This window comes from Alosa pseudoharengus, unplaced genomic scaffold (genome assembly GCF_046254945.1).
Source record: "Alosa pseudoharengus isolate Yale_2024_CS ecotype anadromous, Long Island Sound unplaced genomic scaffold, YU_APseudo_1.1 YU_APseudo_1.1_scf_5, whole genome shotgun sequence".
Lineage (NCBI taxonomy): Eukaryota > Metazoa > Chordata > Actinopteri > Clupeiformes > Clupeidae > Alosa > Alosa pseudoharengus.
In genome coordinates this window covers 38,879,110-38,905,451 of record NW_027468837.1, presented here as the reverse complement: position 1 = coordinate 38,905,451, position 26,342 = coordinate 38,879,110, and the positions used below count along the sequence as shown (strand labels likewise).

Genomic DNA, 26,342 nt, shown 5'->3' with positions numbered 1-26,342 from the left:
CATTTTCTCTTATTTTTGCTCGTGTCCACATGTTGTTGTTTTTTTCTTGTTTTATTGTAACCTATTGATTTTTGAGATTGACCAATGTTTTCTTATTTTGTGAAAGCACTCTTACCAAGATAAGAGAAAAACATCTTGCTTTCACGATTCACAATGTGTTTGTCCAACGCAAGGGAAAGGACACTTTTAAAGTTGAGAAACATACAAAATGCATTAATATATCAAAAGACGTCCACCTGATGACAAAACCTGAGTTCAATTTATTTCATGCCTCAGCGAATAGCTCACCAGTGCACACACACACACACACACCATATGCATCCATGTAGTAGTATAGTGTAGGAGTATTGACACACAGTTCATCATACCCTTGTCTAGTGTATATAGCTCCATTTTTAAGAAATGTAATAGGTCATGTTATTTAATTGTGTATTTCAGGTGACATCAATAAAGTTACAGTTGTGTTGTTTTGATTAAGTAAAAGTAAATCAAGTTATCATAACCCATTCGCAGGTCTAGTGAAATTACCTGGGAATGAAAAACAAATGAAGGATATAGCATTTTTGGATATAGCAAATATAGGATATAGCATTATTATTATAGCAATAGCTCTAAGAACTGGCCACACTTCCTCAGTTTCTGATCAAGCCAGAAGCCTCATTCAGTGTGCCAAGCTAGGGGCTGATTTGGATGACTAAGAATGTTTGTTGCCTCTGGAGTTGACTTGACTCTTCTTTTTTTCTGTCTAGAAAATTAAGAGGACATTTACGAGAATGTTACTGCACGAGGCCCAATGTTCCCTTTTCGATAAAATATTACTCTGTCAAAAGTATTCATCTGTTTGAGTCCATTTTCATTAATACTTGTTGCTTTGAAAAAAGAAAGATGTTGAGCTACACTGGCCACTTATGATTAACTGTAGTTACCTGTTGCAACCGGCAGTTGATTTTAGAGGTGCACCTTAAACATTTTTAAGAATTGTTTATGACACTTCTGATGTCAACATAACACATGTGATTGCTAACAGCTTCAGTAAACACTTTATAGCACAACATCAGCATAAATTAGGTCTGTTATTACAGCCTACAACACATTGGTGCTACAATTTATGAGCTCTAGGCTGAGACATGAATTACTGGTCCTTTTAAAACCTGGCAAACCTGCGCTGTGGATTTATGGCACAAATAAAAGGCTGCATTTGAGATTAGATCAGAAAAGACTTTCTCTTGCGTCTTCCAGTTGCAACAGGAGATAACCATGACGGTTGCCAAGGTGCAGGGAATATAAACATCAGTGATCCAAGGTCATGCAACAATGCCGGCAATTGGCAGGACCTCCGATCAGTTTTATACACTTGAAGATGCTAAAAGTTGCCTGTAATTGCAGCCCAATGGCTGGCTTTGCATAATCCCTTTTTATCAGCGCATAGCCATCCACACACATGTGGGACGCAGGGACGTACTGTATGTTTGTATTTGAATCCACTAATTCATTTCTATGCTCACTGAATCATCGTTCCAACTCTTTTCCAAAACAACTATGAAACTTTAATTCTTCTTCTAATGAAAGCATATACTTTGGCTATAAGGATGCTCTAAGCAAAACAATAACACCACAAACAAAAAAAGGAAATCTTTAGGTTTACCTTGCAAATGGAATAATGTTAAGGCAGCTCTGGGAGAAGTGGCCCAGATCCATTGTGAAATGACTGCTAAGTATTTTTACTCCATACAAATCAATTTCAGTCAAAGCATTAGCCATTCAACGCAGGGAAAGATTCCAGTCTTCACTAATAGCTATGCGTTTAGTGTGCTGTTCCAGGGCTACCAGCAGACATAAAGTGACAAGTTAAAAGGCATTTAAGACCAGGAGCAAGATGTTCAGCTGATTTTATTTGACTGGAAATGAAGGACATCCAGTTTGGAGGGCTAACAGATCAGACAAACGGAGCCGTTAGTTGTTCGAATGAAACTGCACACTGCCCCGGAGTGTCTCCTCTCCTGGCCACAGGGGTACAACAGAGTTATGCAGACTGTACAGCCAAATGCCCATCTGCTCAACTGAGAATGAACCAATACTGCATTATTTTCAACATGGGTCAAACAAAAATATATTTTTTTATTTATATATTAGTTTGCTAATTCATTTACATTGTTATTTAATGCAAGTCTCCCTGTTAACTCAAGCGCCACGTGGGTTCAGCCTCATCTCCAGGGCGATACACAGCACCCCAACAAGCCTCATCTCCACGGCGAGCACACCAACAAGCCTCATCTCCACGGCGATACACAGCACACCAACAAGGCTCATCCTGGATGGCTGCCACTGCGTGTCCAACATGAGACAGAAATAATCTCCTCCTGGTAATATCCAAGCCATTACTCAGCCCAAGGGTCCCATCCACCAGCTCGAATCAGTGCTTCCACAGGCATGCCTGCCTGCACCACCAGTGGTGAAGGAGAATAAACACACATAAAAAATAACAAATACCAAATATACCAAAAGCATTCATCTCGTGAAAATGGGACATTGCTGATCATTTCAATTCCTTACAAAATCCATCTTGTTTTAAGTAATTGTTAGTTATTTGAAAATTACTTCAAAATGGCCCATGTTATTTCTCATATTTTGGCATTTATTTATTTATTTATTTATTATTTTCATTAAAATGCAGTCTTTTATTGATGAAAACTGTAGCCACATCAGAACTTCAGAGGTCACTGTGAACTGTCAGAGAGAGCAAGAAAAGGGCAGACTTTGCCCTAAAACCCTGTTGTCAGTGTTCTTCAAGCACATAACAGTTCACTCAGTACTGATATGAATGGAGGGCAAGACATGTTAGCTCCAAGCACATAAGCACAACAAAAACCTCAAATGCTCTGCCTATGATCCTTGAGTTACACTGGAGGAAGCAAACTCATTTAATTGCAGAGACAAAGTCACAGAACATCAAATAAATAAATAAAGCATCAAATAAATAAATAAAAACAGCTAGGATAAATAATCTAAATTCATACTAAATATTGTGCATGGCGTCTGGCAGCTCGTGGTAGATTTATTCTCTATGGATAGTGCTCAACTGTGCATTCTGTCAGTTGATATGCAGGCAGGAAAAAATAATCCTACCTGCCAACTGCCAATTAAAAACGTTACAGTAGAGCCACCCCTCACCTTCTCACATCCCCCCTCTAACAGGTACAGTAGCCAATGAATTTAATAGACCACCTGGCTATAGCACAGCCTCTTAGCTAGACCGGGCTTCAGATTCAGCTATGCTACACCATACTGACAAGCCATTAATATGCAGGGCTTTGTTCTATTACACCACATGATGGAGAGGGCACAAGTGAGAACGCTCTACGGTCGACGGCCCCAAGGCTGTCTTGCGATCACGCTCACGTGGCCGGCACATATGAGCCCAATGTCCCGCATCATCACTGCGGAGTGGTGTGTCCCCAAATGAATGAATGCAGGGGGAGGAAGAGTACAGTGTCCACATTCTAATTACTGTACTCTAATCAATGCCACCTGATAAGTATCTGTTCAATAGATGAGGATGAGGGAGAGAGCAACGAAGAGTGCGGAGATGACTATGAAGTGTGTGCTATGCTCCCTAAGTGACTATGAAGTGTGTGCTATGCTCCCTAAGTGACTATGAAGTGTGTGCTATGCTCCCTAAGTGACTATGAAGTGTGTGCTATGCTCCCTAAGTGACTATGAAGTGTGTGCTATGCTCCCTAAGTGACTATGAAGTGTGTGCTATGCTCCCTAAGTGACTATGAAGTGTGTGCTATGCTCCCTAAGTGACTATGAAGTGTGTGCTATGCTCCCTAAGTGACTATGAAGTGTGTGCTATGCTCCCTAAGTGACTATGAAGTGTGTGCTATGCTCCCTAAGTGACTATGAAGTGTGTGCTATGCTCCCTAAGTGACTATGAAGTGTGTGCTATGCTCCCTAAGTGACTATGAAGTGTGTGCTATGCTCCCTAAGTGACTATGAAGTGTGTGCTATGCTCCCTAAGTGACTATGAAGTGTGTGCTATGCTCCCTAAATGACTATGAAGTGTGTGCTATGCTCCCTAAGTTTGCTAAGAGCTGTCTGGAATGCAGTGAACGTAGGCGTTGACTCAAACTTTGAATTAATAAGGAGCCAGGTAATAAAAATAATCCGGTGTCATTGGTGTTTTTTCGACAGAAGCTGATATGTAATGAGATGATGTGTGATAACACCTCTACTTGTGCTTATAAAACCACCCAGATACGGTGCTGAGAAAGTGTTGTTCGAATTCACCGGATTTAGAAAGCAAATTACTTATTGCTTCTGCCACACTGAGAATATGGAAACAGGGTTTTCAGTGTAATTAATTATTTTTCTGATCTTGCCTGGGAGGTGGAACTTAGTAAATTGCACCCCTAATCAGGATAACCACTGTTTGTGTCAGCAGTAAATCCTATCAAATTAGCAGGTCTGTCATCATCACACTGGTTATCTGGGATACATGCATCATTGGTAATAATAAACAGTCCGGAGGCTGTTTTAAAGGGTGTGCTCTGCAGATTTCACACGTCTGACTGACTTCCAGACACTGTTGCGTGCATTGTTGGTTGAAATTAAAAGAATAAGAAGTGGCAACTCTAAAAACATGCACATACAGCACAGGGCTGATGACACAGCACTGACCCTGTGAAACCAATACAAAAACATATGTGTTTACCCCTCTGCAAATTAGGGATGGTGTTAGGTCAAGCTCGGAGTTAAATGTGAATATTCAGATGTTGCACTCATCAAGGTCAGTGTTAGCCAAGCGTGCTTTTAAGATGCATAAAACTCATCAGAGCAGCTGGTTGGTGGGCAGTTTGTCATTAATTCACCTTGAGCTGTCTTCAACTAATAAACAAGCAACAGTTGCCATGTTCTTAGAGGCTGGGTTTCTGAAAGGACCCAAGGCAGGTTTTGTGTACACATTCAGCATAGCTATTTCTCCCCAGACAGAGCCATATGCCCACTCTCAAGTGTCACTCATGAAAAACATCACAAGCACTAGTGGTGACAAAACGCCTGTACCTTCAGGAGTCCTCTTCTCCGAACCTCAACGGAAAGACTCTGCCGTCCTGACTGCACAACAAGCACGTCCAATCAGCCTCACTCTGACATCTCACAAAAGTGTCTTTTTGAACATTTGATAGATGAATGTACTGACATTGCAGTTCAAAAGTAAAGACCTACAGTAGTAGAAAAAAGGATGATCCAAAACACAATGTGGTGTGCTTTGGAATAAAGACACTTGCCACAGTTTTTCATTTAAAAAAAAGAGATGTTTCAGTGATATTCTGATGATAGAAAGAGGTTCAGGGTACAGAGTGTCTTGATTGAAACAACAGAGAAAATGCTGTGGCTTATCTGCCCTCATGTGCTAGATTTAACAAATGAAAACAAAATCACCGATTTGAAACCAGGTAACCACAGTCACACAACTGCTTGATGTTCTACATAATTGTTTGATGTTCTACATGCAGACATGCAGGCGCGTAGCAAGCGTGGGGGATGTGGGTGTTATAACGTACACACTTTTCCTGGAACACGATTCTATCCCCCACACTTTTTGTCAGATTAAAACGAAAGTAAAATATGGAAATAAACGCTCACGTAAATAGTTGGAACCATATGTCTAATAAGGGTGGGCTCTGATAACGCACACACAGAGAGACACAAATAGGTCTGTTGATTTGATTGAACGGTCATCCAGCCAATCACATCAAGTTAGCGTCAGTGAATAACCCGAGCCGCTCTGATCAAATTAAAAGTGTGCGTCTTTCAAGGCTGCTTGAGTCTGCATTATAAAGTCTGCAGTGATCAGATTTGAGGTAGCCTAGATTTGAAATGATAATTGTTACCACATTATTAGTAAACCAAAATTCACTGTCTGTCTGACAGTTTTTGTCACAATGTAGAAATGCACGAGTAAAAGTGAAAGCGGGGGTGCGCGCACCAAGGCCCTTGGTTACTGTTTTCATTATTCTCTGTCTATGATCTGCAGCTTTTCTCAAACTATGGGCCTCCTCAACAATTAGCTTACTGGTCCACGTAGCCGCGAAATTAAGTTATGCCTGGTGCTTCACGTCTGATAATTTGCAGCAAGATTGAATGGTATGGAACAGCGGACTGAAAGAAAGATAGGCTAAAGTTTCCCCAATCAGAAACAGCCTTCTTATTAATTTGGTGTCATCAACTATATAGACATAGCCCAGCCAGGCCAGCACATATACGTCTCCAAGACGCTTGGAAAAGATCTGAACAGCTTACATCGCGTTCCATTTAGAACATCTTATTTGATCTATTGATCTTACAAACGTCGGCGGCATTTCAGTGTCAATGTGTGTCGTTCTACATCTACTGGAGATCTTAATGTCTTAAATACGATCGCGTTCCATTTAGAACATCTTATTTTGATTTTACAAACAGCGGCGTCAAGACACATTTGAGTTCTACATCTGAGAACTAGGATTTCCAGCATGTAGAACTCAAAGAACGCTTATGAGCGCTCATGCAATGTGTGCGTCCCTGCAGCAAGTGAAAGGTAACGTGGGCTACAACACTAGTTTAAACAACAACGTGGCTTCCTGTAACTATTATTGAAAACAGCATAGAAACTGCTAATCATAATCTTTAAACTGACATTAATTAAGCTGGCTATATGCAACACAATTTATTTATATTCCCTTTGCATATGTTTGGGTAGACTTAAAACGTTTTTGAATTTGAGCTTACAGTTCTGTCATTATTCTGTGTCCTTTACATTTATACATAGGTATTATATTAATAGTCCAGTGATACCTCAAAATTAGGCTGTTGTCTGTTAGTCAATTCATTGTAGCCTGCTAACCATATGCACAAAACATAATTTCTGAAATTATTTCTTCATTTATAACATGAGATATGTCTCCATGCAGGGTAGTGTAAAATAGTGAAGTGATAGCAGGTAGATAATGTAGGCCTACATGTCACACACAAAGGCCTACATGAGCCACACAAATGAGGGGCGCTGCTTGTTCTGTCCCTCCCAAACTGCATTAAAATGGTGTATTTATTTAGCAATCAGATTTTCAAAAAAGTTTCGCGGGAGAAACTCCCGGATACCTGCCAATATAGTCCGCAACCCTCTCAGAAAATACTTACAACGTCCCTGTAGGGAGTTATTTATAATTTGGCCGGATTGTTTCACTTCCCTATCCCACAACCCCCACACTTTTAAAAAGCTTGATACGCCTCTGCAGTCATGGATTACAGTGTGTGTGTATACTCTCACAAAAGTGAGTACACCCCTCACATTTTTGTAAATACTGTATTTTATTATATCTTTTCATGGGACAACACTGAAGAAATGACACTTTGCTACAATGTAAAGTAGTCAGTGTACATCTTGTATAACAGTGTAAATTCTCTATCCCCTCAAAATAACTCAGCACACAGCCATTAATGTCTAAACTGCAGGCAACAAAAGTGAGTATACCCCTAACTGAAAATGTCCAAATTGGGCCAAATTAGCCATTTTCCCTCCCCGGTGTCATGTGACTCGTTAGTGTTACAAGGTCTCAGGTGTGAATGGGGAGCAGATGTGTTACATTTGGTTTATCGCTCTCACACTCTCTCATTCTGGTCACTGGAAGTTCAACATGGCATCTCATGGCAAAGAAATCTCTGAGGATCTGAAAAAAAGAATTGTTGCTCTACATAAAGATGACCTATGCTACGTTTACACGTGGCCGGCTATTTTCATAAACGGACATTTCACCCTCTCCATTTTCAAAAATAACATTGTGCACACCTGTCAGTTTTCAGAAAAATGTTCTTTTATACTAACCCGGGTATATGCCTTCAAGAGCATGCCAAACGGAAGGTGGAGGAGTGCAAGGTCTCGAACATCCACCAGCTCCGCGATGTTGCCATGGTTCCAGTCACAGTGAAGCTCTGGTGAACCCCATGCCCAAGAGGATTCAGGCAGTGCTGGAAAATAATGGTGGCCACACAAAATATTGACACTTTGGGCACAATTTGGACGTTTTCACTTAGGGGTGTACTCACTTTTGTTGTCAGTGGTTTAGACATTAATGGCGGTGTGTGGAGTTATTTTGAGGGGACAGCAAATGTACATTGTTATACAAGCCGTACACTAACTATTGTATCAAGGTGTAATTTCTTCAGTGCTGTCCCATGAAAAGATACAATAAAATATTTGCAAAAATGTGAGGGGTGGACTCATGTTTGTGAGATACTGTATTAAGTTTCATGTGTCAAGTCAATAAATTAACCCTCCTGTTGTGTCCATAGTTTTGTGTTCCCGGTCAAAAATGGCCGCTGCATTATAACTTGTTATAAATCCATAGTTAGTAACACATATATTGTCATCTAATGTTGTGATAGACCTTTGTATCAACTTAAGTTCTATTGGATATTACCAATTTTGAACTTCTATTTGCTATTTATGGCTGTCATTCCTCATTGACCTGGGCTCATGCAAGTCAGAAAGGGAAGATACTTCCCAGTGGTGTTCCAGTGGGGGCTGGTGTGTGTGTGTGTGTGTGTGTGTGTGTGTGTGTGTGTGTGAGAGAATGTACAGAAGCAGATACAGTCCAATAGGTATGTGCCTGAACTCAATCTGAACTCAATTTTATACAATGACCATTTTCTTACCCATTCTTTTCAACCAGGAATACACATGGGCATTCTAAAGTTAAATAAAACACCCAAATTGTTATGAAAATAATAACATTTGTTTTCTGTGTTCGGATGCCCTGTTTTAACAAAGTCATAAGCCTCATGATAGTCAGAGTAAATTAACAATATTTTTGAGAGAAAAGAATTGTCAATCGGTCAAATTTGACCGGAATCCCAACAGGAAGGTTAAACTAAGACGGCAAAACAATGAATGAATGGCAAATTTTTGTTCTAGCATAAAGCTTTTTCTATCTGTATTTCTAACTAATATGCTATTCAGCCAAGGACACTTCACGTTATTCTGCTGGCCAACATTTGCTCTGAGGTCATTTAAGTCCATGTGACACATATGACCTGACAAAGTTTTCCTTTTGGTTTTCAGCCAATTAACGGGCACGGTGTGAACGGCCTTTAATCTACTGTGATATCCCGATGTCCTTTTGATTTACCTTAAAATAGCCACGCTTCGCAGTGGAAAGGTCAGTGTGAGATCACACCTGAAATGCCTATGCTGTGGTTGAAAGGTGCACGGTGAGTGTACTTGAAAAGGTGTTCCATCCTGAGCCCATTTCTCTGCAGCTGTGTACTGCTCAGGGGCAGTATTTACTGAGATGACTGTCAGCCAATTAGAGGGGAGAGAGCGATGCAAACACTGTCGGCTGTATGAACATTATGAAGTCAATGCAGCGTAAACCCCAAGCAAACAAGCAGCAACCTGGTGCATGGAAATCCTAATGGCTTTGATGAAGAGGAAAGGCCCACAGAAAGAGGCGCCATGACACATTACTGGCAGAAGCCAAATCAGCAATTATGGCTGCAATTCTAAAACCATTAAGGAAAACTCAAGGGTTCATTTGTTACTTACTGTAAGGGCCTAATATGTGCTCTTATAGACCAGTGGCAAAGCAAATGATTGGCAGATAGAGAGTCCTACATGCACAGCTGCTTGAGTCAGACACGTCTGAATTTGGCACAGAACAGACAAGCAGGACTCGCAGAATCCAAGTCCGGATTTAAAACTTTTTTTTTCTTTACACAGACAGGTGTGCAAAAGGTGCAAAAGGTGATGTGTGAGTCTGAATTTGGCCCCATTGGGGGTGTCATCTTAATTAAGGCATCTTAATGATTCAAATCATTTTCCAGAGGCCATCCCTTAACACAGCTGTCAGCAGACTTAAGGCTTTGAAAATTCCTTCCAAGACAACTTGCAGATACGCAATCAAACAAATTGACATTGGTTTTAGAAAACTTTTAAACAGCAGACAGTAATTTTAATATATTATCTGGAAGGTCTTTGAGAGAAAGAGAGAAATGTTTTAATTAAAAAAGTTGTTTTCCCCAAGTCAAGGAAGCCAAAACATCACAGCCGTATCTGAGCTAATTGGGTTTTTTTTTTTACTGTCAAAGGCCTCAGACTGAAGGGGTTAGTCCTTGAGGTAGAGACCCCCAGGTCATGTTGTCTAATGAGTGGAGTTGTTTGAAGTTCCCCTAAAACAGTTGTCCCAACGAGGGCAGAGTCTGGGGAAAGCTCTTACAATCCCTCTCTCAGAGAAGCAACTTGAATCAAAAGGCACTTAATAGGGAGGCACAAGGCTTCATACGCGTTCTAACCTCTGGGGAGAGGAACAGAGGGGCAATGGTGCACTGAGCTGGCAAACTGTTCAAATGACAGCCTGAACAAAAATAAATAAATAAACAAACAAACAACCAGTAGTGCTAACTGACATGGATGACACTCTAAAATGGCTTTGCTATGACCTCTAACAATAACCCCCCCCCCCCTCCTCTACTCATGAAAACAAGATATACACAGTGAACTCTTCAGTTCTGTGTTTGGGCAAATGATTCCGAACAGAAAATATTCTTTCCCCCGCAGGATCAATTCCATGACTTAATAAGACAGTGATGCATGTATCTGAATGTAATCAAGAAAAGATAAAAAATGATGGTTGCTAGGGTGACACAAGGAAAGAACACTGGGTCATCGCTGAGAGTTGACAAGATTCAAATCACAAGGTCCCAATCTCAACGCCAGGGCCTCCAGTTTGACCCGGCAACCCAGCAAATACAACTGTCAGTGTTGATGAGAGGAGAGGCGAATTTGGGTTCATTTCCCCAGTTACTGCCCTAACAAACTCCTTTTGTTTGGGTGGGAAGCCAGAACAATTGGAGCGTGGTCACGAGCAAGACAGTGGCACAGTCATGGCAGCCTGAGGACATTTGGGTTAGGTCCGAAGTCCTACAGGACACAGCAAAGAACGCAAAAAGGACCATACGATAGAACACTTTAGGCTTGTGGACTTCATCATGGTAAGACTTGACATCACACAAAGACAAACAAACAAACTGGTTTAAAGATAATGTGAAATAAGATGTCAGGAAAATCAACTATGTAACTTTTAAAGCATGATGATGATTTATGATGATCGATAATGACGAAGACTATATATTTTCTAAAAGCAATCACACCACACCACTCCACACCACACCACTCCACACCACACCACACCACACCACACCACACCACTCCACACCACACCACACCACTCCACTCCACACCACACCACACCACACCACACCACTCCACACCACACCACACCACTCCACTCCACACCACTCCACACCACACCACTCCACACCACTCCACACCACTCCACTCCACACCACACCACTCCACACCACTCCACTCCACACCACTCCACACCACACCACTCCACTCCACACCACTCCACACCACTCCACACCACACCACACCACTCCACACCACTCCACTCCACACCACTCCACACCACACCACACCACACCACACCACACCACTCCACACCACACAAAGATACTGACACAAAGCACACCTCTTTGTCATCCTTTCCTCAGGTCTTTCCACGTCCACTCACACAGCACTTGTGTTACCTCACATCAATAATGTGAGGGGTCTTCCGTTGCTGCAAAGCATGCATATTGCGTTTCAGCCCATGCGATGAAATTAATATTGTTTATGGGCGAGTGTGAATGTCTGTGGGTCTGCTCTCCAAGCTGTCATCTCGCCGAGCTTTTCTCTCCGGAGTTTGATTGTGTAAAATGAGTTGGAGAGCTCACCCACAGGGCAACATGACTGAGCAAACACAATCATTTCATTTACACTTCAATTACGCTTGCATGAGGGCTTTTCTTCTCCTTTTAATTAAACTGTTGTACATGTTAGTACAGAATAACCCTGACTATATCAAATAAACACATTACAGGGGACAATGTGCTGTCCGACAAAAACAATGAGTGCAGTGAATAAAAAGAAAGCTAATCTCGGGAAAAAAAGAAACATCACAAATAACCATGAAATGATTTTCCTTGCAATTGTATGCTGGTATGAGAAATACTCCCCCACCCACCCCAACTCCATTCTTTTGTCATGCTATGCGCCTGTCTGTGTAACACAGGCAAAACACAGAGCTGATCTATAGCCAACATGCCAGCGTTTCCTCTCATCCATCTAAGACATTTCAAACCTGAAGCTCATGAACATTTGTAAGATGCAGAGTGAGAAGACGAGCCAAGCTAAGATTCGGGCAAAACAAACCAACCATCCACTAGCGTCTCGTTTAAGGGCGCATTAATAATTCAAGTGAGGTAGTAAATTTTAGGCGCACTTGATAGCACATTAATATGTGTGAGTGAGAGAGTGGGGCTGGGGCTGGGGCTGGGGCTGGGGCTAGAGCTGGAGCTGGAGCTGGCCAGTGGCTGGCTCGATGCAGTGTGTCAGCAGGTTCTCTCGGTAAGAGAGTTGTCGAGCCACTCCACTCCAGCCTCCTCCCCCTTTCCTTAATTGCCTGCTGGCAAGCGAGCCTTCCAGCGCCCACCGTGCCACTACCCCCCCCCACCACCCATCCACCCAGCCCCTACCCCATCCAGCCTTGGCTACAGCCAAAAACAGATTTAAAGATGGGAAAGAACAACTGTGACAGGTGTTGCGGAGCACAAAAGCACATGTGGCTGGCCAAGGATAGAGCAATTAGGCCTGGCACTTATAATGAAGCTGGACACATTACACATCACAACTGATCCCTCATTAGACAATTACCACAATTACCAAAAGTACACACCACTAATACTATTCAAAATATTGTGGGCACACAATAGGCTATTGTGCAGTCTTTTGTGTGCCCTGCAAGAGATTCAACACTGAAGCGTAGTGAGACAACATGAATTATTTGGCAGTACGACACTGATGGTTAAGTCTCGGTCTAATGTGTGTACCAGAATGGAGATTAGTCTTCACAACACTCAGTCAATCATGGACTAATTAGTGATTACTTGATTGGTTTTGACGAGAATCTTCCCTCAAATATGTGCAAATGTGTACTTTGAGGTTCTTTGAGAATTGTAAGAAATTTCTTGTAGGAAATTGCATCGAATGTTGCCCACATGACTCAGTGAGGAGGGTATGATTCCCGGGGTGGGTGGGAACAGAAACCCACAGCTGCCTTACTCATAACCGTAGCCATGGTAGCTCATATTAATAAAGTCAACTTGAAGGGATGAATTTGGCTAGTCTATGTGTCCATTACAGGGACTCTATAGAGACTGAAAGGATTATGTAAACATCTGAAAGAAAATAGGAAGAGAATGTACTGTAAATGTAATATTATGGTAAAGTAGCACTTTGTAAAGTGAAATTTAGAGGAATTCGTTCATAGACGAATATGCTTATCATCCTAATTGTTTAGTAGACATTGAGCATTCACTCAGATATTTACAACTAATTCATAGCTTCAACAAATGTCCCTCAAGCTTACACTGATAGAAATGTTTGTAGCAGATAAATGATGCACACACAAACACACAAAATAGAAGTCTGTCCAGTCAAGGCTCAAAAAAAGAAAAACAGAAACATACTCAGTTCAAGGCAAGAATATTCTTGAGAGGAAATATCAAAACCACCCCACACAGACCTCATATTGCCTAAAGCTTCGCTGCCCCTCAGCAGAGCCATCATCCTTAAAATAACTTCCCGCTCCATTTCTATGGTAGCTAACGCATTACAGTTTGTATCTTTCCAATGTTCTCTCTCTCTCTCTCTCTCTCTCTCTCTCTCTCTCTCTCACAGTCATTACAGAGGATATTCAACAGCTACTACTCCGCAGTCTCTTCACAAGTGACTGTATTATAAAATTAGATTGTTGGACCAGACTTTTACTGCTGGATAAATCAAAGTAATAAGACCAATTATTTCCATTTCCTATAACTATAAAGCTAAAAGTCTATTAGCAGCACTATGATTATGGCTAAATAACAAAAGGACATATTGCACGCTCAGGTACAGCATCTCGGGCCAGTTCACACACACACACACACACACACACACACACACAGTATCTGCAGTCAATCCCAAACAAGGGAGGCACCTGACATGAATATGCATAGGGTACATGTCACTGGCGCGTCTGCCCAAGACAGAGAAAGGGAAGAGCTGCAGGCCATTCAATGGAAAGGAGACGCAGTTTCATTCCCCTTGCATATCCCTCAATGCTGTACTGTTCATCTGGCATCTGAACTGGTTCTCCCCATCCCGTCTCCTTCAGCCACGTCTCTACATAGACCAGATCTCTACATAGACCACGTCTCTACATAGACCACGTCTCTACATAGACCACGTCTCTACATAGACCAGATCTCTACATAGACCACGTCTCTACATAGACCACGTCTCTACATAGACCACGTCTCTACATAGACCAGATCTCTACATAGACCACGTCTCTACATAGACCACGTCTCTACATAGACCAGATCTCTACATAGACCACGTCTCTACATAGACCACGTCTCTACATAGACCACGTCTCTACATAGACCAGATCTCTACATAGACCAAGTCTCTACATAGACCAGATCTCTACATAGACCAGGTCCTACGGCGACCCTTGCGTTCCTTATGTGATTAGCACACACGTGTACAGCGCTATTCATCAATGCACTAAAGATAAGCTATAACCTGTGGTGAAGAGAGTAATTCATTCCTCATCTGCTTTAAAAAAAGTCATTTTTTTCAAGATTTATGCAGGCTCCTATAATTATGTTTCTATTAAAAGTATTAAACACGTAAATAAGTAAACAAAAAAAATAAATAAAGTATTGTTAATTGTCAAGATAACCTAGAGGAGAAAAAAACACTCTTTTCCTTTGTCTCCTTTGCCTTCTTAATCCTCCGCTTTTTTTAACGAGCACGATGTCGAATGATTAGCATGTAAAATGGCTCATCAAGGAGTACTAAAGACAGTGCTGTGACTGCACCATAAAAACCACCCTCGACAAAAGAAGTCAATTCTGAGCCTGGCTGAACTGCTTCCAGATTTCCCACTATTTATAAAGGCAGCAGATGAAATGAACTTAAAAATGCTTGAGGGTGCCATTTTCCCAGATGACAGTGCATTTGGTTCTTTTAAAATAGAATTCAGTTTAGGTGTCTCCGCAAGCATAAAGAAGGGGAAAAAAAGCTGTTTTCTCTTGAGTTTGTGGGAAAGAGGCATCGTAATCCATTTTTCATGAAGAATCTAATTTTCTTCCAACTATGAGGGTGACAACTCCCTATCTAACATAATGGAATTTTAAGAGCGTAATATTGCCACTTGGAGGGTGGTTAAGTCATGACTTTACAGAATGGCAGAATGGGCAAGTGCTCTACACTGCTAAACACAAACCTCCTTTAAAACAAAAAATAATGGTCATAAACGAAGTGCCTACAGACATACAAAAGACGAATACACATCTCCCACAAAGGACAAATTAAACTTGTTTTTTAATTCGTGTAATAGATGTCCAAGGACCTCATAAGTAAGAGTAGCAAGACAGACCAACGACAGAGTGTGGTGTTGAGCAGAGGGCCCCCCTCTGCTGGAGTAAGATGGTATGACCCACCGGCTCCAGCAGCACCTTGTGCTAGGCAGGCTCACCTCTCCATCCCTGTGAATCAGGGGGCCCTGCTAAGTGTGTGCAAACAAGGGCAGTACACAGACAGCTGCATGGAGACAGAAACAGGTGAGGAACAGCAGCACTTCACACCACCATGAGCTCTGCCATCACTCTCTGACATTTTCCTAGAGGTGCGTCCCTGAAATGAATAAACAACAAGGAACCCCCACAAATAAAGGGCCGGCACTATTATCAGTGGTCGACATACACTGCTGTTACCAGTCTCCATGTGCCTTCATCCTACTTAATGGCCTTTACATTACAATATGCAAGAAGCAGGTGTAAAGTTCTGAATGGTTGGCACTACGGTCGGGAACCAAAATATTAGAATAGAGTAGAATCGATAAGAAAAATGTATTCCAAACACAATAGCCCCTTTATTATTGCAAACAACGACAAGTAAAGACATTTGTCACCTATTTTGAGACTCTCCAAAACAGGGCCTAGTAGCTATTTTAATTAGCAACTCAAGATTGATCCGTACATGTATTATTAAAGCCTTACTGTTTATTTGTCTGTGGATCAATGCCTGTAAATAAACCTTTACTTCTTAATTGTTCAGTTAAGGCTTAGAACATAAACTACTCCTGGAATAAAGAATAAAGACCTATCTAAACATTTTATTTACCTTTTGGTATCGATAGAACCCGGAATCGATAAGCAGAATCGGAATCAGAATATGAACCATTCCCAGCCCTCGCTAGTACTGTGTTATCTTAAATCAGTCTTGCCGCGGAAAGGGTCAAGTAAAAGTGCTACTCTTTGGTCGGAGCTGGACTCTGAGAGTGTGTTTCCGCTCCTCCGAAGACATGTGTTAGGAAGTAGGCGAGCGGAGCATTAGATATCATTATCCAGGTGGCCGAGGAGACACTCCAGCTCTATTACTGTGATAAGAGCAAATGGTGACACGCCACCACCAGCACATGGAAAATAAACACATTTAATGAGAGAGTGGCAAAGGCTGGGGAAGTCACAGTGCTTAAACTTTCTCCACAGAACATCACCACATGCACTCAGCCAATGTACAAAAATGTCCTTTGCAGGTGGAAGCAAAAGTGTTCAGTGGAATATGAGACTAAAACTATTGTGGAGACTGGATCACACAATATTATAACATGCCGACAAACTTCATATTAAATGCAGTTTGCCTTTTTACTTTTGTGCTTTTGTTCTTTTTTCTTTCTAACTCCCGATCGAAGTGTTGAAAGCCACCTGATGTGTTGAATACAATGTCATTGATGGAGAGACAGTAAAGAGACAAAAGGGACAACATGCAGGAGTTACGAGGCTCCAGCTGCAGGTTGTAAAACAGGCCGCTAACCTAGCCGCTGCGTGCGTGTGTGTGTGTGCCCGCGGCAGATTGTATCGGCGCTTGGACCCACTTTTATTTGCCCATTGCCCTTGCTGTTCACACCACTTCTCATGCTGCCCCATGTCTGCTGCCCGTACTTGTGGTCACTGACAGGGCAGAGGCAATGCAAATTCAGAAGCATTTCAGAGTATATATACAGTGAAACCTATACATTCATATACCATATACTAGGTACTAAAAAAATAACAAGTCTGAATAATGGCTGAATAGCCTATTGTCATACTTCCTCATGCATACTTTCTCATATTGCTACTGGTCAGGAAGACCAACAAAATATTTATCTTATAAGCTTTAGTTTCTTTCCCCTCCAGTTCCTCTTCTGATGCCTCACCAGCCGTCAAATAAATCTAATTTTCCACCGGCTCGTAAGAAAAATGACATGAGAAACACATCGCCCCTGGAAAAAAATGCTACAAAGTCATTTATTAGAATGTAATCTCTAGTGACAGACCAGCTCTTTTCCTCCAAATACACACACACACACACACACACACACACGGGTGAGTCAAGATCTTACAGAAACTTTTTACAGAAAAAAAGGCTGCTAGTGTAGAAGTAGCCGGCTGTGAGAGATACTGCCATACAAAAGGCTGCTGAAGAGAGAGATCCTAAAGAAGACAAGTCTGCTGTGTGTGGTCTCAGAGAAGAGAGAAGAGGGCCTGCCATGGTGCCACAGTGCATCTCCACGGACTTCTTTAACAGCCACTGACAGTTAGTGTCACCGCCCTGAGGCTCCAGACTGCTTCCCTAAAAATATAAAAAACTACAGCCTCAGGACCAAGTCAGCAGCTCCTCAACATTGACCCCCCATGCAACAGTTTGCTGTCAAATTGAGACTCTGGTAAAAATAGCAGAGCTTTAAAACCAGGAGAAATCATGTTCTTCTCATGCAGCTAGGCCCCCCAATCCTAAATTCACAATATTTTCATGTATTGTGATTTAGATACTGAAACTAACCTATTTTCAACATCACATTGTGTGTGCCATCTAGGGGATGTTTGGCTCAGGTATGAGTCATAACAAGTTTCCCAGCCTGTGTGATGACCATGTGAGCAGCCCTGAAACTGCCCTGCTGGAAGTGACCAAGAGAGAGCCATCCAAATGAGTAATTTAAAGCTTGCCTGTCATCATTTGCTTAATCTGAAACCACAAGAAGGCCCCTAAAAAGGATACAAGTCAGCTCAGAGAGACAAAGCTGTGGACCACTGACTGGAACGCCACCCAGTTACATGCAGACAGAGGAAATGTGCGCTGCATGCAGAATGGAGTGATGTTATGAACTTTACAAACAGCTTGTTTCTTGGCTTTACAGGAGCATAAGCAAAATTCCTTTCACTGTCTAGCTCTGGAGAGAATTTCTGACGATGACTCAACTAGGAACGTGTAACCACCAGAGACGTTCTGGCCCACGTGCACACGGTCCGTATGCTCAACAGTCTGCCCACTCTCTGAGTCACCGGTCAGCCACATGGTGAATGGCGAGACCCCCCCCCAAAAAAAATTTAAAATAAATAAAAAATAAATTAATAATAAATAAAAAAAATAAAAAAAATAAAATAAAATAAAGATTGTAGACTGAAGAGGTGAACATAGCATCAGACCCGTTGGCAGACAAACCCTGTGCTACAAAGAAACCAGCAAACCCAACATGAAGGCTTGGACTCCTGACCTTCCAGCATATGATATGAAGCCATAGCCGCCCACCACAGCAGTTTGCAGCTAGCTGTCAGAGCAGCCATTAAGAAGGCTATAAAGGGCAGGTACAAGCCATGGGAGAGAGAGAACAGGAGCATGTCGGCAATGCAGGGAGGCTACATCTCCATCAAAGCCCAGTTATGCTTTCTCTTTTCGACATCTCCAACAAGGTCTGCAGCTCCAGACTTCAAGTGCCCACAGCAGATGCTGTCAGTATATAAAGAGAATGAAGTGAAAAGTCTTGTCTGAAATCCTCACTGCAATGCAAAACTCCATCACCTCTTGAGACAAACAGACGGAGGAGAATAATACAAGGCTAATTGTTTCCAGTAAAATAAAGTCTGCCATGAATTGCAAACCAAAAACACAGCAGTTAAACACATAAACAGACTGCAGAAATATTAAATAATATTTAGAGATTGCTGTCTGACCAACATGTGAAATGATTAACTATGGAAATAGATTGCTAGATAGATAGATTAGTAGACTATTTGCATTTCACCTTTTCTAACCTTAATTTCCTTCAAGCAAGCTCACACGTTTGTTTACATTCATTCATGTAAGACCAAAAACCTCAAATGAATCAGGTGCATAATGATACGTGTTATCAAGCAGGAACTTCACACAGCATGTTGTTGATGTATGTTGACAATGAACCCAGCGGAATTAATTGCATCCATCGGTGGTGTGACAGTAGCAGAGAAACCATCATGGATGCAGAATTACTTTCAAATCTGCCATGTATACAAATATTCTTTATTTATAGCAATCATTAGCTCATGAGCCTAGGATGCAGACTGATCTATTTTGTAGTTTAAACTGTGGCAGAGACGGTTGCAGATTGTTTTTGAACAAGCCTAGAAAGACAATGGTAGTTAAAAGCAATGCTATACACAAACTCACAGATGTGCACAATTCCAAAAGTGTGTCATGCTTCATAGAACAAGCCAATGTTAATACTCTGAGTCCTGATATATTCCCGGATAGGAGCACACATAGTGAGAGCAAAGCCCCTGAGCAAGCTCGGTCAGAGACACCGATGGTGCTCAAGCTTGTCAGGAATCTGTTCCCAAATAGCTTTTCAGAGGTCCACCGAGATACCTCGTCTCCATTGTAGGATTTCCAAAGAGGCATGGAATGTATGTAGTCGAGTTCCAATCCTCCATTTCCAGCTCTGGGGAACCTCAAATTAATATCTCAGATTCAATTATATTTGTCCTTATAAAGGGTAGTTGCTTAACATACCAAAGGCATGGTTTATATTTCATTTATTCCATGCAAAACAAAACCCTGTTTTCGCCAAAGTTCTCACCTGTAGAACTTTTCCACACAGTTTCAAATAGTGGCTTCAAATAGGCCTGCTAACTTCAATTCTAACCAGGGGATTTACCCACCTATTGAAGGCAAACTGACATGCTCCGAGTAAGAATTTTAACAAATCACAGCATTACAGGCAAATATTACACTAGAAAAACACCGGTGAAACATTCTCTGGACTACAAAATAACACTACCCATACTGAAGCCAAACTTAAATATGCTCTGGTACAGATGAACAGGAAGTGAAGACCCCAACACAGGACAAAGACAAACAAGACACATTTGGGCCAAGATGTGGTGGCACAAGCGGCAGTGTCCTGATCACATACGGGTTGTATTCTGACGTGTGGTCATTTCCCAACACCCCCCCCCTCCCCCATCTCTCTCCATAATGGAAAAAAGCCTCAATATGCACTTAAACATCACAGAATGCATAAAAGCATTGCATAAAAGCAGTGTGCCCCCTCCACGGTCGTCATATGCTGCACAAGAGGAATCATCAGTCCGATCACAACAAGTAAACAGCACTGCTGCCTCCACTTTGCCAACTTCAGAAATCAAGACATGAGTCAGTGGAGAACTCTGTGATTACCCTATTGCTATAATAGTCATTACACACACACACACACACACACACACACACACACACACACACACACACACACACACACACACACACACACACACACACAGAGACAGACAGACAGACAGACAGAGAGATGACTCTGCACTGTCAGAAACTGATAACACTATAAGAGACTGTTCTATCTGTTTGGGTTATTTAGAAGAGTGTGTGTGGGCTTTAGCATTTGTTTTCTTGAGGAGAATGAGGATCATGCTGAATAGTTCACACAGGATATATTCTGACCTTGCTGGAGGGTAAGAGAGAGGATTTCATATAATTGGGATCACAAGATCAAGTCTGTATAGTTATTTCCACAGTTTCAGTCAAAACCTTTGTGGCCGTGTATAAACTTGCCTTGATTACCCTTTAGTAACACTCAAGAGGCAGACGAAAACCCAGAAGCTTACTAAACCAATAACCAGCAAACCCTTCCAACAGAAAGATGTATAAAGGTGGATTTACTGATGCCAGCCATTCAAAGTGTACATGTTTGTGTTGAAACAAAGTGATCAGATTAATGGAATCCACCGACTGTATCTTGAAAGCAAACAACTTGAACAACTCACTTGTCATACGACCACAGGAAAGTGATCACTTTTCAAAAATATTTTTTTAATTTTTCAAATTTTGTTGTTCAAATTCTACAACATTTTAAAGTGCTGGGTAAAAAGATATGCAGTATGAAAGGGTAAAAGTAACCTGGCATGGCCCAGTACTGCGCACCACTAAAAGATTCAGTGGTGGTACACAGAACTGGGAAGAGGAGAGAGCAGCTGCCTTCTAAAACCCACATTCAAAACCAGTCACAGTCGCACATCCTGCAGGAAACACATGGTTATGTCATCTAAAACAACACATAGGTTGTTCTGAACTGCTTCTTCTTTGTTCGCGCTCTGTTTTGATCTGTGCTGGACGGAACACAGCTGCCTTTCATTACTGCTAGTTAAAGGAGAATTCCGGATTTTTCACACAGATCTGTTACTCAAGGTCACCGAGTACTGCCGGTACAAAATAAAACGAAAAGAAAAACAGTGCTACCTAGCTCGAGTGGCTGCAGCCAGGCAGCTGTAGCGCTACACTCTGGGGGCATCTTTAAAATCATGGATCCTGCTTCTCGCGATGTCTGAGACTTTGTGAGACTGAAGGTCGGCGGGTAGGATACACCGAACTTGCAAGTGGGATATTCTTTCTACAGGCAGTAGGGGCGGGCGAGAGAGCCTTCATTCGCCCCGTATTGAGTCATTTAACCATATACCGACTTACGAAGATGATTAATTAACACGGAAACGTTGCCTGGTGTCCCTTTAACGTTAGCGTGAGCGTTTCGCCCAACATGCTGCAGCTGACTGATAACAGTTGTGAGGATTTTGAAAGTTTTGTCATATGGATAGATAGAAACTTTAATAATCCCAAAGGGAAATTCAAACTTCCAGTCACTCAGTACCACTGTCTTGTGTTTCATGTTCTTTGTACTCCATATAATCTCTCAACTATTGATATTTTTCAACGGTGCATGAAGTTGAGGAGAGGTGCATGAACAAATTTATGAAGCAATGAAGGTTGTGGTTGTAGTACTGGCAAGAATTTAAAACTAAGGACAGGACTCTGCCGTTTCGTCTAAATGCCACTTTTATTTTCTTTAGATAATCAAATGAATGTGGCTTTTGAGTCAAACATTTTTTTGAGTAAACAAAAAGATTTTTGTTTGTTTTGACTTCAAAGTGCAAAAATGTGCAGCATACTGTACTATAAACAAAGTCACAACATCTATATGGCCTGTTCACTATACGCCTGTTTGCACCTGTGTTTCGTGCTGTGCATGAGGTGTTGTTTGTTTGTTTGTTTGTTATGGCAGGACCCACTACTGTCCTGTCCGTGCCACTCAGCTGAGACATGCTTCCGCATGCTGTCAACGGCCAGAGAGGTTCCCGCTCTGTCAGCTTCGATAAACTCTCACCATCGAGATTCTCTTCACTCAATATCCAACCAATATTTCACACTTGAAACTGTTGAAAGGAATCTCCAAAGAGCACAAATATGCCAATGACAACAAAGCTCAAAGTGTAGAGACGACCTCTTTGGTTTTACTAAAGGTGTACAGTGCATAGTAATGCAGCATTAAAACACCACAATTAGCAATGGTAGACTGGTGCACAACTGGTGCACGACAGATTTTGTCCAAAATATCCACAGTACAAAACCCTGTTCAAGTGGTTAACAGGCATCTAGTGAATTCAACAGAGGTCTTAATTTACACTTTAAATTGTGTAACTCAATGACATTATACTCCTCCAAACACTATTGATTCAGACAAGAACGGTAGTTCTTGACAAATTAACAAATCTTCCCATGCTTCATATAATAACTTTTTCCTCTGATTACAAGAGCAGTTTAAATAACGAAGAGCTCAAGAGCAGATCGATAAGTGACCAACTGAAGTAGGTTTTACTCAAATTACCAGCACACATGCAGGCAGTAGCATAATATTACTATGAGCAGCAGTACCTTAGACCATATGTAAGTCCTGAGAGACACACACCTGTGAAACCATTTCATCAGTGATGATGATAACAATGATGATGAAGATAAACATTATGTTAATACAGGTTAAAACTGTTGACTCATTTACCAACAACACAAAAAATATCACATTAGTTGCTGTTTTAGGGGACACATGATGTTCTTGGCACCGACATTGATTATGTACACATGAATATGTGAATACAGTAATCAATATTTAATATATCACTGATATTTTACACTGCAGTATCTCATCATTTCCCCATCTAAACATAATTTGCAGACCTCTCCCTCATGGCAGAGTGGATATGCGTGACAATGATGAACTATGCTTCTCTCTGTTTTCAATCCAATGCCATGTCTAAAAATATGAGAATGAACAGACTCTAATGCGAATAAGACAGCAAATTGCCAAAGCTTTCCTTAAGAAAAGGCTGGCTAATACATTTTCTAATTTTCATGCTTTAATCCTCGAAATACATTTGTTTGTATTATTGCATAATGGTTACAGACAAGATGGTTAGAGCTCAAGGTCGAGCTGAAAATTATTGTTTATGAATCGTTATTATCATTCTGCTATGTGCAAAACTGAGTTGTGTGGTTAGTTTCTTTCCCTGCCAGTCCTCTTGCTAATTACTGAAAGGGTGTAGGCCTCAATAATCTAAAGCAGGTGCCAAAATGGCTGTGTCCATAATATTTATTAAAGAGACTTATTGATGTTATTGAATTTGGTGGACTATTGATTGGCCTGCTGGCAGACGACTGTATTTATTGGCTTTTTCTAGCGCTCATTCCAATTAATTTACACACAGCCGCATGTTAAAACAAAGTCTATGAGGGACGTGGCACCATTCCCCAGCGGACTATCTCACCGCGGCACCTTATGTTAGCCTGTTCTCTTCAAACATGTTAAATCAGAGCTACACAAAACAGCCGTCTGCAATGCCCTCAGGGCGCCTTAAAGTACATATGGCTCGATTCCTGACGCCAGGACAGGTATTGCCTGTTCCTGCACGCGGCTATCCAGACCGATAGCCGGCAGATGGCGGATGGATGCACGCCCGCTCTCAGGCTACAGCCGTCCATCTGGACTGGTTTTCAGGTAGGGCGCAATTCCCTGCCACAAAGAGCACGGACATCAAAGCGGGAAACAATATGGCCGATCATGAAAGGGAGGCAGTGATTTTACTTAAGCCGTGGTCAAGAGAGGATATCTCTCTCTGTTGGAGAGCCAAAACTCAGCAGTGTGCTACCATTTCCAACAGAAGGAGAGAAAGACAGAGGAAGGCAGGAGGGATGGAGAGAAAGACAATCGGGGTAGATGAAGAGAGAGAGAGAGAGCGAGAGAGAGAGAACGAGAGAGAGAGAGAGAATGAGAGAGAGAATGCAATAAGCCTGACTTTGTGCAGCAGCTGGCTTCATTTGTCGGCAGAACTGCTTGCGGAGTGAACACCTTCAAATACAAAGGGAGGAAGAAACTGGAACACAATACTTTTCCGAGAATCCATGATAGGAACACTTTTCATTATCATAACAAACTCACTCTTTCTCTCTCTCTCTCTCTCTCTCTCTCTCTCTCTCTCTCTTTCTCTCTTTCTCTCTTACACACTAATGGTGAACCAGGAAGTGGTGAGACAGTACCAGAGACCGTTTCTTATTCATGCAGACATGCACAAATTCCCAGAATATGGTTTTCTTGTGCCCTTTGAAATGCACACCTCAAGAAGAGTCAGGCAGAATTTTCAAACATGGCACCCCAGGATAGAGACACTTCCAGAGGATGAGTGTTTTTCTGTCCACTCTGAAAGCCTTCAAGGACTTCATATTTCCCAGTACAGCATGAAAGAGTTCACCCTTGCCAAGTCGGTTTATGCAACTGTATTTGCTATTTTTTGTTTGAAACTCAGTGATGGACACCGCAATAGATTACTCGTAGTACTGACAACAATCAGAACTTTCCAAAATCAGAGGGACGAGCATTTTCAGAGGAGAATCTCTGCCAAATAACATATCTGAGTTTACATCAAACACATGTATTCCTGATACGATGTTGAATTTCGCCTTTATCTGTCAATTCTTGTCAATTGTAACAAGTTCTCTTTACACCACAGAGATGATCACCACAAGGAATTATACAGGTGTGGGCTAAATAATGTATGACATGTAAACAAGCAAGATGTCAGACTGCCATGAGGCGCCATGAAAAATGCATGGTAGACGTACCGCATGTGCATGTGCATTCCGCTCCTGGTTGCCCTGGTGATGTGAGGCTACAGCATAAGCAACTAGTACAGTATTAGTAATGGGAGACCATTATCACTAGCCTATAGCTGATTGTATTACTGTTATTATGCAAAAGCCCACTTCCACATCTCGAAATATGAAAATGATATGTCAAAGATATGTGAGGAAGATAGGCTGGTGCATAACTTGCTTGTGGATTTATTACCACATGGCATGGTTAATGAAGCACATGAATTGCAAAAGTTCAATCATTTTGTAAGTGAATGGGATTAGCATGTGTGCTGTGTCAAAATGAGCACATACACAAAGACACACACACACACGCACACGCACACACACACACAATTGATACCAACCGCTGACCAATAACAACTGGCTCTTCTATTGGCTCTACATATAATCTCCTGGGTACACCCTTGAGGGCACTATCAATATACGGGTACATAGCTAGCTCACATTCATGAGTGAAGTGTGATATTTTTCAATCACACACACACACATAATTTTTTTTTTTTTTTTTAAAACACAAAAAATCTGATTAGGCTTTTCTCCAGGAGTGCTTGCCTAATGAGATGTTCCAGAGTGCTTGAGCTTGTTTGAAGACTGAAGGCCGATCGGCGGTCGCCAACGCTAATGGTATTTACAGAAAGCGGCTGTGACGGCATCACATCTGATGGACTCCTCTGCCAGCCCCCAGTGTTTGCTTTGGGGCGTCCTTTCATTCGCCACCGCGAGGACAGTTGGATTATTGACAAAGAGATAATGAGACTGGCTGGCTGCAAAGGGGGGGGGGGGGGGCTTACTGCACACACGCAGCACAATTACTCTCAAAACTAACGTTTTGAGGAGGGAGATGGGGGGGTGAATATAATACAGACACTCACTC

At 41.8% G+C, this 26,342-nt stretch overlaps 1 protein-coding gene across 2 annotated transcripts in view; it reads right to left on the bottom strand.

Moving 5' to 3' along the window:
* The window catches only part of LOC143103713 (bis(5'-adenosyl)-triphosphatase-like), a 152,848-nt gene that overhangs the window by 100,158 nt on the left and 26,348 nt on the right, over positions 1 to 26,342 (bottom strand). The window contains exon 3 of one of the 2 annotated variants that reach the window (XM_076267504.1): positions 7,862 to 8,004. The exons of the other annotated variant lie outside the window; for it this stretch is intronic. The gene's annotated coding sequence lies outside the window, so the exon portion shown is untranslated. The remainder of the gene's footprint in view (positions 1 to 7,861; positions 8,005 to 26,342) is intronic. 2 annotated transcript variants of the gene reach the window in all.